This window comes from Schistocerca gregaria, unplaced genomic scaffold (genome assembly GCF_023897955.1).
Source record: "Schistocerca gregaria isolate iqSchGreg1 unplaced genomic scaffold, iqSchGreg1.2 ptg000313l, whole genome shotgun sequence".
Classification (NCBI taxonomy): domain Eukaryota; kingdom Metazoa; phylum Arthropoda; class Insecta; order Orthoptera; family Acrididae; genus Schistocerca; species Schistocerca gregaria.
The window spans coordinates 603,543-617,150 of NW_026061791.1; positions in this window are offsets into that span (position 1 = coordinate 603,543).

A 13,608-nucleotide genomic window follows, 5' to 3' on the forward strand; every position below is an offset into this window, starting at 1 on the left:
TGGATGATTAATTCAAGACAAAGAGCTTCACAAATTGATAAGTCGATAACGTGTTGGGCCACCTCTGGCCTTTCCGCGGGCAGTTACTAGCTTGACATTCACTGATAAAGTTAGTGGATACCCTTCTGACGGATATCGTACCAAATTCAGTTCAGTTGGTTCGTTACATCATCAAAATCGCGACCTGCTTTAAAGAACCTGCCCATTGTGCTCCAGATGTTGAAAATTGGTGAGAGATATGGCGATCTTGCTGAGCAATGTATTGCCTTGCGTGTACAAACACGTAGGTAAGATATCCGTGTGTGGTGCGTAAATTGTCGGTAGGCACCTCACTTAGTGTCCCGAGCAGAGTTCAAGCCGCCATAAAGACAAAGGGTGGACGCACTGCATATTAATGACCACTAATAGGTGTCTGTACACTCACTGATAGGATAGTGTATTTCGAAATGTTAGCAGAGGCCAGAAGTTGGAGCATTTGGTCTTCCTGTTAAAGCTTACGTGGGGCGAGTCGTAGAATCTCTAAAAAGAGACACCTCTGGCAACACTAGTTCAAAGTGGCCTTCAAACTAGCCGTCAGAACTGCCGTAGCCGAGACGCCCCCTGGGTAAACGCTACGGACTTCTGCAGTCGCGCCTCGCGATCTGTCACGAATTATGGAATGTATTCGCAGATACCAATTGTAATACGACAACGGCTATACAGTTTGCTGGAAACGTACAGGATGTTCTGAAATTCCCATCACTACCTGCTACAACTTGTAGAGGGGACTGAATACATAATACTCATATTTTAAATTGTAACCTGTCTCCCGAGACGTACCGTATACTAGAACCACTTGAAAACATGTTGGTAACGCTGTCACTTTGACAAGTAATTTGTTACATTGAGGAGCCAAAGAAATATCGTTTATGGTCCCCGCGAGCACGCAGAAGTGCCTCAACACGCCGTGGCATGGACTCTACTGATGGCTGAAGTGGCGCTGCAGGGAACTGACACCATGAAACCTGCAGAGCTGCCCATAAATCCGTAACGGTAAGAGGGAGCAGAGATCTCTTCTGATCAACACGTTGCAAGGCATTCCAGATATGCTAGTTAATGCTATAAAATTTACTAGAAACGTACAGTATGTTTGGGGAGTTTTGGTGGCCAGCGAAAGTGTTTAGGCTCGGAAGAGTGTTCCTGCAGCCACTCTGTAGCAACTGTGGTTGTGTGGGCCTCTCCATTGTCCTGCTGGAATTACCCACTTCCGTCGGAATCCACAATGGACACGAATGGATGCAGGTGATCAGACAGGATGTATCTAGACGTATCAGGGATCCCACATCACTCCGAATGCGCACGCTCTACAACGTCACAGAGCCTCCACCAGATTGAACAGTCCGCAGTTGACATGCGGGGTCCATGGAGTCATGATGTTGTCTTCATACCCATACACGTCCATACTGTATATACATTTTGAAATGAGACACGTCCAACCAGGGATTATGTTTCGAGTCATCAACAGTCCAATGTTCGTACCGATGGGCCCAAATGAGGCGTAAAGCTTTGTGCTGTGCAGCCAGCAAGGGTACACGAGTGGGCCTTCGGCTCTGAAAGCCCATGTAGATGATGTTTCCATGAATGATTCGCATGCTGATACTTGTTGATGGTCAAGCATTGAAATTTTCAGTTATTTTCGGAAGGGTTGCACTATCGCCACTCTGAACGATTCTCTTCAGATGTTTTTTGGCCACAGAGATGTTGGAGATTTATTGTTTTACTGGATTGCTGATATTCAGGGTGCCCTCGTGAAATGGTCGTACAGGAAAATCCCCACTTCATCGCTACCTCGTAGATGCTGTGTCCCATCGGTCTTGCGCCAAGTATAAAACCACGTTCAAAGTCACTTAAATCTTGATAACCTGCCATTGTAGCAGCAGTAACCGATCTAACAACTACGGTAGACACATGTCTTACATAGGCGTTGCCGGCGGCAGCACCATATTAAGCCTGTTTACATATCTCTGTATTTGAATACGCATTATTATAATAGTTTCTTTGGCATTTCAGTGTAGATGTGGCCGAGTACATCTATTGTTCTACAGTTTCACTCTTTAATAACCAAAGAATCAAAAAAATCGGTCTTCAGAGACACTGGTTTTACAGGAGGGCGTTTTCCAATTTGAAATTAGAATGATATTATTTCCTTCAGCTGCTGATGGGCGTTGATAGATATCAACGAAGACAGGTGAAAATGTGTGCCCCGACCGGAACTTGAACCAGGTATCTCCTGCTTACATGGCATTCGCTCTATCCATCTGAGCCACCGACGGCACAGAGGATAGTGAGACTACAGGGACTGTCTCGCGCACGCCTCCCGCGAGACCCGCATTCTCACCTTTGTATGTCCACACACTACATTCGTAGCGTCCTTTCGCACATGTCCGGAAGAACAGACACAATATCCATATAAATATATTTTCCAATTCGCGTGCGCTGCGTCTCCACGGGGCACCACAGACGCACCTGCTGACGGTGAAGGCACCCTTACTCGAAGACGTTGCGCAATGCTAACGAAAAGCGTGTGGGGAGGAGTCAGACGTTGTGGACAACGATCTTGATAAAGGCGACCAGCAGCTCTTCCAGTACTGTGCGCTTTGGCCACACAGAATACTCGTGTCGGTGTATTCGGCAAAAGTGTGCTCAGAAATGTTGCTCTAACACTCACAGACACATGAACGAGACTCGATCCAGGTCAGAGAGGAGACAGCCGTCAAATGACAGCATAGGATCAGACGTAAGTAACCCCCCCCCCCCTCCAGTGATTATAACCCTGTTGCATACCACATTAGCGAAGGTGTATTTATACGGCTGTAGCACGGATATACCTTTCCATACATGGGCTCCTCTTCAAAATATCGTCACTCAGTTCCCTAGAAGTTTTTAACGGGAATTTTGCAACATCCTGTATCTCTCCACTAACTATACAGTTCTTTCCAGAATTAGATCCCTCTGCAGTGGAGTGCGCGCCGATATGAAACTTCCCGGCAGATTAAAACTGTGTGCGGGACCGAGACTCGAATTCGGGACCTTTGCCTTTCGTGGGCGAGTGCTCTACCATCTGAGCTACCCAAACACGACTCACGCCCCGTCTAAACAGCTTTACTTCTGCAGTACCCCGTCTCCTACCTACAGCTGTTGTACGACATTCGAAATATACGGATGTATTTCAGAATTTCGGCGTAATGCAACTTCGCAGAAACATGGCTGAATTTTCCTGTATATTGTTATCATTAAAACCAAGCACCGTCTCAGTACCTAATACTTTTTGATATGGAGACAATTTTCATCATTTCAAGCACTATTAAAGTTGGTAGGTGTAGGGAAAAAAATACCAGTACCATACTGAAAATATCGGTGAGAAGCGATAGAATTCCTACAAACAACTTGGAGAAAATCATTTTGGGTTCTAGGCCATGTCATTATAAAACAGTGAAACAACTAAAATAACTACATTCCGACCATCGTTTAAACGATCCTCTTCAGAGCGAATAAATGCCACAAAATTTCAAATCAGCAGCAGCGAAATGAAAGGTCGATTTGGAAACAGTTTCTATTTCTTCTTTCTTATCTTCGATTAATTTCCCAAATATCTCGTTCGTTTCGTATGTTGCTTTCTTTATACAAGGTGTTTCACATTTCTAGAGCTTGCAATTTTACCTAGTAACTCATGCATGCAAACGTCATCTAACGAGGCTACAGAGCATCAAAATACAGGCGCCAGCTCCGGCAAATGTATGTAAGTAGAGTGTGATGCCGTGATCATGTATCAATTTGATCATGTATCATGATCCGGAAACGAATGAGTCGAAAGTTACATACCTCTGACGGCGGAATACAAGTACTGGTACTGTTGTTGCTAACTTTCAAAGGTGGTAGTATGGATCAAAGTAAGAAAAAATGTCCGGTAAACATGGGCTACAAAATGCATACCTGAGGAGCTATGAGCACTTGTTCAGCAGTGGAGATATGTTTTATGCTAGTGAACAAGTCCTCACAGCTCTTAAGGTATGCATTTTACAGCCCATGTGTACTGGACATTCGGTCCATACTACCACCTCTGAAAGTTTCCTGCCCTACATCTCAGCTACAACACTACCAGTAGATCCTGTCACACGTAACAGGAATGTCTTCTCTTCCAATTTTCCGTTATAGGGACATAACCTCAAATTTATAGATTTATCCATCTCCATCATCATAGAAAATTGGTAACATCTTCATTGAATCTTTCTGTGTACACATATTTTACAGACTCCAGCGCCTGTAACTTCGATACCCTGTAGCGTCGCTGGATGACGTTTCCAGACATCGATTCCTATGTAAAACTTCATCTGGTAGGTCCCCTCTACAGACGCGATAAGTGTGTAGCACGACGTGTGAAACATTCTGTATGCAAAGTGAATAACATGGGTGAATGGGCTAGAACCGAACCGCCCCCCCCCCCTCCCATTCTCTCTCTCTCTCTCTCTCTCTCTCTCTCTCTCTCTCTCTCTCTCTCTCTCTCTCTCTCTCTCTCTCTCTGTCTCTCTGTCTCTCTCATTCTCTCACTTTCATTCTCTCACTCTCTCTTCTCAACTATCAACTGCCAGCTTTCCTTTATGTCTTTTAAGTCTTAAAATTGCTGTCTGATTTCTGGCAGAGCTCTAGATAACATGCCGCTCACTGTATTTTATCGCTGGTTGCATCATCTTAAATTCAAACTGTATATTTTGCTCAAAATTGTCAGAAGTTATTTTGTAACATCTATAGATGTTATAAATATGGGTTGAATTTCTTCAACCGATCTCTAGCGGCCAGTGTGTTCTCTCAAAATCGATTTTCCTCTAGCTCGTCTCCTCTAATTCCTGTGTAAATATTTTGGATCAGTATTTTCAGCCAGGACGTATGAAAGTGATGGTTCGATAGTATCCGCACTTATCACTATTTGCCTTATTTGGTGTTGGTGTTATTTTTTTCGTTTAGTCTGAAAATTTAGCAGTCACGTCAGTTAGCATAGATGTTGAGGAGTGAAGCAGCAAACGTCGATAGAATGAGTCCTCGCCGGTGCTGATAGAGCCTTCTGGTGGCGAAGCCCTGCACTACAGACAACTGAGTGTGTGAGGAACTAGTAGCGACATGTAGCAGCGAAGTGATGAACAGCAAAATGGCCGCGAAAATTGAGTGACTTAAATGTCTAGTTGCTGTTTATTTCTTCCTTTACACTATTATTACAAAACAGATTACGGCATCACTGCTCGGTTAGTCTGTTACCGTATTTTTGTGTATTTCACACATTACAAAATAATTCTGTTCTGGTAACATATAATGCAAACTACATCTCGAGCGACATTAACGTACGCAGCATGTTACATTCATCATTCCCTCTTCGTAATTTAGTATTACTAATAGTTTTGTCCACACTTTTAAGCATTAAAAATGGATATGTGGCTCGAAACAGGACTACTGTTACATTAAATGTTAACAACATAATCGCACGGTATAGTGAGTTAAAGAATATTGAACAGCAACGAGAACTGTAAGTAAGTTTATGCAATGCAACGTTAGTGATATAATAGTACAACAGTAATAGGCGTTTGTCAGCCCTTTTTTCTATTTTACAGTTTCACTCATTACTGATGGCAAATGCCTTGCAGAGAACGTAATATTCTGCATCTTCGGCACGGCCTTTAAAATCTCTTTCATTGAACTGCACTTAACCTGGAGAGGTAGTAATACAATTTTTTCTCTGATCTACAAGATACTTTTACAAAAAGTAGAGGCAGAGAGGTAGTCATGTAACTATTAATCGAAATATTATATGAACTATATGGGCGTGTTAGTAAAATCACCAAGAAATTCCTCTTATTAATTTTAAGTGTTATCTGTTTGATTCAGCATTCAGCTCACAAAAACCACGAGAAATATCGTTTTTATAAAAAAAAAACAGTTTATGTCATTAGTGACCTGTGTAATATCAAACATCTCATTTTGACACCAGAATAATTTGAGAAAAAAGGCCTGTTTTAGTTTTTGAAAATGCAATAAGTGAAAACAATGTATTTTTAAAAGGTATTGTCAATTGTTACGAAACGATTTATTATACAGAATTTATTAATCGCATAGTAAATCATGATACTAAAAAGTACACCTTGTTGGCTTGTGATACAATATTTTGCATTTTTTTATGACTTTGAAATAATTACTGCTTTTTCAACACTGAGAATGAGTAAAATACATTATGTAATATATGAATCAGTATGATAAACTTTTTTTCGAATATTCATTGTTAACTACAAGAAAATGGCAGATGTTTGGGTACCTCAGAAGTATTCAGCACACGAAGGATAACAAAAATCATTTTTTTGGTAAGGTTTTTGTTTCATAGTTTCCTACAAATATTACTGATACCACAGTGAGATATATTAAGTACCTTAAAATATATGTAGATGTGGTCTGGTGAAGAAAGTGTGTGAATTAAAATTTAAAATGCTTGCACCAGCATAATCAGGTTTAGTTTGTAGTGTGGGAGTGAGCTCCACGTGGGACCCGAAGCACGGACCCCACGGGGGTGCCCGGCATGCGCCACATGCCAGGGCAGAGGTGGAGGCTAGTGTTCGGAAGTCTGAAAATTCCAGCGCCGGCCGGGGATTGAACCCCGGCCCGGCTGGGGCGAATAGCCCCAGCCGAGGCGCTGGAACGTTCCAGACCCCCTTACCACTAGACCACCGGGGACCCCGGCTGTTTCCTGCTCTGGAGTCCAGCTAGTGGTCGTAGTGCACTTCCTGCTGTCCTCCGTGTTTACACCGAGGCAGCAGTGGCGTGGTGTAACAGGAAGTGTTTACTTGCGTCCGCTGGATGTCCACTTAGTGTACGACTTATTTACCCGGCTGACGTTCGTGTCGCTATAATCTCCTTAGTTGCGTTACAATTATATGCAGGGAATGAAAATCTGCCTATGCAGTTGCACGCAGTCGCAACTCACTATTTGAACCTCTGTAATTCGATCGTGTTGTCAAGACCCATGTCTGAACTGTTTATCGAAGAAAGCTCATGTGTTCGGTACATTTCATAAACGGAAGCGACTGGGATAACAGACAGCCCGTAAACATTTTGTAATGAAGCGTCAGCCGGTACGTAATACTCGATATCTGGAGTTGTTTTATCGGTTATTAAGATAATCGTTTCACCCCTACACACTTAAAAAAATTCCCGTGTTTTCTCAATAAAGCATAAGCACAGTACATAAATCCATCACGAAAATGACATCGGAGAAGTACAAGTGTTCGAGTTCCACAGAAAACAAGTGGGTCCATGAAGGTGTGGAACGGAGAGCAGAACTAAAATAAGATGTAACGTTTCGGGATTCCCTTATAGTCGCGTAGACACTCCAGAAGCAGGAAGATCCGTTTGATGACGTCTCTTGAGGAGCGAGGAAAAAATTCACTCTCAAATAACTACTGTACAAGATGCCTCGCCGCCTCTTGAAGGGTGTCATGGGATTCTGCAGCCGTGGACTCGGCGACCCGTGAGCCAACGCGGTGTTTCTGACCACATACATTTTAGCTGCGGGTTCTCCGACGTGCAAAGGAAGCCGCGACAATGGGGAGGCTCTGCGTGCCGTTTTGTAATAAGAACGCCTCTCCACATTTTATCGTAGGAATGATATAAATTTTAAACTTCTTAGATCCACCGAGTCATTATGTATTCTTAAAATATCTTTTAACTCTTTTTCAACACATATGTATCTTTTACCTCTTTCACTGAAGAAGCTGACCAACAGATTTTTTTTTAATTTCAGGTATTGGTTTTATTGCATTCTCCTTTAGCGTATTGAACAGAAATTGTAGGTTAAGATACCTTTGCCTTATTGAGTATCGTTTGCTATGCCAAACTTCGACAGCATTCATTGTCCTGTGCATCGAATTGATGACGGTAGACAGCTGACCGAAATCACTTTGAAATAAATCGTCTGAACGCAGATAACTTTGATACAGTAGTGTTAGGTATCGAGGTATTATCTAACGCAACTGAAGCCAACCTAAGAGTGAATTTATTTCGAAATAATTTCGGTCGACTGTCTGTCTTCACCAATTCCACATTTCAGGTTGTGTACTAGCATTTTCCATCTATTGACTGATTAAATAGTCTACGCCACTGGGCACTTGCTACGCTGTTACTCTCCATGCTTCATCAAGGCAGTCCGGTGGAAGATGGACTCTACAGCACACGTGCGGCAAGACAAACGAACTACTTCTTCATCCCTGTATTGCTCCACTAATCGCAGTTCTTGTATGTCTTCCACAGGCATTGCTTGAAATGAAAATTACAACTGGAAAATAAATGTCTCGGATAACACTGTTTTCATAGCTTAATTTGCAGCCATTTCGAAGTAAAGCAATGCAGTTTTAAATGACAACCAAGTTATGACATTTCTCGGTTGAGAAAAAATATTTCACAATTATTTTGACTTTCCTCTGGTAAAAAAGCTAGTCTTCCGTGCTTCAGGTATCAACAAGTTGTTTCGAACACCTCTGAAATGTCCGTCCATAAGAAGAGCTTTATTTTCAAACATTTTCTCCCATTCTTCGTAACTGATCACCAGGATTCATTTGTCAGGAACAGGGTTATTATCAGTCTCCTTAAAAACTTCAGTCACTTTCAAAATATCTTCGTGCTGCCGAATCCCTGAACTACTGCCGTCTTTCTCACAATTCGTTATACTTGCGACGTAATCTAAACCTTTATCTCGCAAATCTTGAAATTGCTCTTTAAACCCTCCGAAAAAAGGCACTGTCTACTCACCGCAGACTGTTTCCCAGCAGTTATGCATTCGTTTCTTAATATCCACATCTGTTTCGTCAGGTTGGGCGAGAAACTTACTGTTGAGCCGTGAGTCTACCATTTACAATTTTTAAACTGCCGCTGCTCCTATTCCGTTCGGAGTTCCTGTACAAGCAATTCGTATAATTACCACATTTCCGGTGCTCCTGGCACCGCTTACCATCCTTTCCCCTTTCTGTTTCCTTTTCCTTTCCTTTTTCTAACCACAGGCTCCAGTCACATTAACGTGATCACCGCCTGTGTCCGACGCTAATGAGTAGGGTATGCGTAACGCGGAAACTCAGCCACTTATGTGACATCCAAAAGGACGTGATCATTGCCTTTCGGGCCACAGGTGGATGCATTTTCGAAACGGCAGAGTTCGTAAAATGTTGGCGTGTTGCCATATTTAAAGCACTCCGCGCATGGCGCTGTCGAGAGCCGACGCTGAGGCCGTTGTGGTGCCCCACGGTCCACAGAGGACAGGAGTTAAAGGAGACCGCAGGTGAATAACGTGCAACTGCTGAGCAACTGACCATGCACGTGAACCGAAGAGCCTACCGACAGTGTCTCCTCTAAGACCACTCAGCGAAAAATGCTATGTGTGGGTCTCCACAGCAGACTCCTGGTCCACACACCTATGCTGACTGCTGTTCGTCCGCGACGAAGGCTGGAATTTTCACGCCAGTTCTGCGACTGGGCGTCCACTGAACGGTGACCTGCGGGCTTTCCAAGTGACAGACAGACGTTGGCGTGTAGGGCGCGATTCACCTGAAAGTGAACACCCTGCAACAGTCGGCGGCAGGGTTAGGACAGGAGGAAGGATCGTTACGATCTCACAAACGTTATCGTGACACTCCCGTCGTTCTGGAAGGCACAGTGGATGAGCAGAAATATCGGTCGGAACCGTTGCCACACCTACATCGAGTCTTTTTTCCCTCGGAATCTACCAGCAGAACAACTAAATCTGTGACACAGCTTGCAGTGTGAAAAGCACCAGGATGAGTTTGCTGTACTCCGCCGACCACCAGGCTTCCCGGGCTTAACGGAATCGAGAATATGTGGGACCACCTCGATGAAGCTCTTCGTATCCTGGGTCCTCAACCGAAAAACGTAGCGCAGCTAACTAAGGCACCGGCGTCGGCATGGCTCAGTACCTCACTGACTCCTGCGCGTTTCTCAGTTGTCCGCGCTTCCCGTTAATCTTATCCCCCTACAGTGACTCAATAACGACACTCTCCCGTACACGACAGCATCATCAACAGCCGCAGACTGCTGTTCACTCTGCCTGTCACCTCATTTATGTCTATACAGTATAACAGCTGTCTGTTACACTTCCTGGGACACTCCTGACGATGCCCTTGTGTCTGATCAACGCTCGCTGTCGAGAACGTACTGGTATCTGTTGTAGACTTTAAGCCGCTCTCATATCTGGGAACCGACTCCGTATGCTCATACGAGGCCCTTGGTTAACAGTGTGCAGTGGAGCACCGTGCCAAAGGCTTTTCTCAAATATAGGAGAGTGCAATGTGCTTGGGACCCTTCATCCGTGGTTCGCAGTATATAATGTGCGAAAAGGGCAAGCTGCGTTTCACACGAGCTTCCTAAAACCGTGCTGATTTCTGGACGTAAGCTTTTCGGTGTCTAGGAAATTTATTATAATCATATTCAGAATACGTTCTAGGATTCTGCAGAAAATCGATGTCTGTAATTTTGCACATCCTTTCTTTTACTCTTCTTGTACACGAGTGTCACCGGCGATTTTTTAAACTGCCTTAGGTTGGACCCATTACAGGTGTAATATTCAGAAGGCAAATGTATATTGATCTCGTTATATACGGCTGCAACTTGCGCTTTTGCCAGTCCTTTGCGAAATACTGCTGGGCAAGAGAAAGGCGATAAATGCGAATGAAGTAAGTAAAACTGAAATTGTTTTAACTTCTTCGCTGTCGCCGAATCCTTTCCAAGCGATGCGTCCTTGAGCGGGTCAAACAGGTAGCAATAAATGCTCTACAAGTGAGGTTGACTTTTGAAGTTTTTCTTACCAGTCAAGTACAATGCAGACAGCTTCCATTCTGAATAATATCAGCAATATGAAAATGAAAATTCACGAAAGTCAAATCTGGACTGTAGCGATAATGACGCAGAGTCTCCCAACCCATTACTGTTTCTTTTCCCTTCCAGTGGTTTCTTGGATCAGCTGCGCTATGTTTGGGCGAGCGTTGTTGTGTAATAGTATCACGTCTTTTCTTTGACATTGGCGACCCTTTCCTCTCGTTTTCGGCTTTACTTTGCTCATCAATATGTGTGAGTGGTCAGCGCTGCATCCTGTACGCTGATCTTCCAAATAATCACCAAAATACAACTACTTTGGCATCCAAATGATGGTCAGCATCACTTTCCTAGCTGATGCTCGAGTTTGAATTCCTTTCGGACAGGTGAACTAGTGTGCTTCCATTTCACTCCTTGTCTTTTCGAGTCGGGTTCCCCATTTTGAACGAAAGTTTAATCACACGTTAAAATCTCGTTCGAAAAAGGTTCACCTTCACGTTCATAGCACTCTTTGTTTCCTTGTGTTGTGTGAATTCTCTCGGGACCCACGTTGGACTTGTTTCGCTGTACTTGAGCATGTCAATGACGACGTTATGGACTGTGCCACTACCTGTTGCAGCTATTTTGCTATTCAGTTCTACTGCAACACGTCGGCCATCAGGAGTAATGTCAGAGCCGGCTTTAAGCGAAGGAGGAGACAGTTCAATTGGCCGGCCACGGTGTTTTTTATTAGTCACTGAAGTTAGATTGTTTTTGAACTGTCCTACGTATTTATCAAAAATTTCCGTCGTTCGCACAGCTTTGACCATACTGAAAAAACGTTAGAGAAAATATTTCGGCCGTTTTCCGTCTTCTGAAAGGGAAAACGCATCGTTGAACGTTGTTCAGTTAATGTGGAAACTTCAACCGGACACGCCATTCTCAATTGCAACATTAAGGTTATAAATAAACAATTATTTTTTGTCAGCCGCTCTTAGCTCATCACAGTCATGCCATCCTAAAGTCATGAAACTACAAAAATTCTTCCTACGGACTATTCGACTTCATTAATTTGCTTTGCAGGGGAAACTCACGAAGGAGTATGTGCTTAGTATTTAGTCGGTCATTTCTAGTTGATGAGAAAGTTAAAACAAACAAGTAGCAAACCATTTATTTAGGAACAACATTTATCAGATACAGCTGAGTAACGTTTAACCCAAACCTTAAATGCCATATATATGACACTGCTCGTAGCTGCATCATCTGGCAAGAGTACGCACTAACACCAATAACAAGAAAATGCACCATGACCTTCGTAAACTGTGCATTCTTCATGCCACTGTTGGGAGCAGACATCACACTCAATACAGTCTTCCGTGACAGACTCGTTTTAGTCTTCACCACACCTTGGGCAGTTCAAAACATGAAGTTGGAATAATAGACAATTGTGAAGGTGATTCGATAAACCCTATGCCTGGCACTTAGATATGATTTGCACAATATCCATGTGGGTGTAGATCCCTCCTTGGATTGTGCCCTGGTTGTTGCTGAAGATGATGGAGCAGTTTAATCCAGATTAACCACAGAGATTCTACGTTGTTCGTTACTGATATTTTGTCCCTCCTTGGTTTAGTTTGTTTTCCTAACAATGCATTTTTGTACGTAGAATCAAACAGAATTCCGGATGTTTTTGCAGCTTGCTTTAGATGTTCGAAAACCTAAAATTGTGCAGTTCACAAAACGAAAAATCATAGTATCCTATGACTACAGCATCAATAACTCTCATTTTCAATCGGTCAGCTCACACAAATACCTCGGTGTAACACATTGTAAGGATACGGAATGGAAGCAGGACTGAATAAAACTCAAGACGCGTTCATACGATTTCTACACCTGGATAAGCGTTCGACAATGTAAAATGGTGCAAGATCGAAGTTGTGAAGAAAATAGCTCTAGGCAGAGACGGGTATATATTAGTACAAGACCCAAGAGGAAATAAGAGTGGAAGACCAAGAACGAAGTGCAAGGATTAAAAAGAGAGTAAGACTTTGATATAGTTATTCGCCTATACTGTTCAATGTTTGCATCAAAGAAGCAATGAAGAAAATAAGAGAGAGGTTCAAGATTCGCACTGAAATACGGGTTGAAAGGATACCAGTGACAATGTTTGCTGATAATATTATCGTTGTCAGTGAAAGTGAATTACTACAGGATCTGATGAATGAAATATACAATATAATGAGTGTAGAAGTAGGGGTCAGAGTAAATCAAAGACAATAGTGATGAGATGAAGCATAAACGGGAAAAGCGAGAGTCTTAACATTGGTGATAACGAAGTAAGAAATGGAACCATCACATCGTGTCAGTCAAAGATAAAGGTGGTGGCGAACTGTAATTTATTGTTAGAATTAAAGAGAAATATAATCAGTGCACAAAGATGATCTTTTTTGAACTATTGGTGCGACCCATACTCTAATATTGCTCCATGGTGTGGGACCTGTCCCATATACGAGTAGCAGGGGATATTGAACTGTTCATAATAAAGTCAGCACAGGTTTGTTTGGCTCACAGGAGAATGTAACAGAGATGCTGAAGAAATTGGGAGATGCCTGAAAATACACATAAGCTATCCCGAGAAAGCTTACTTGCCAAATTTCTAGAACATACCGTAAATTTTGAATATACGAGGTGTGTTAAAAAAAAATTGGGAACGTTCGTAATTTCGCGCCAATGGCGTGT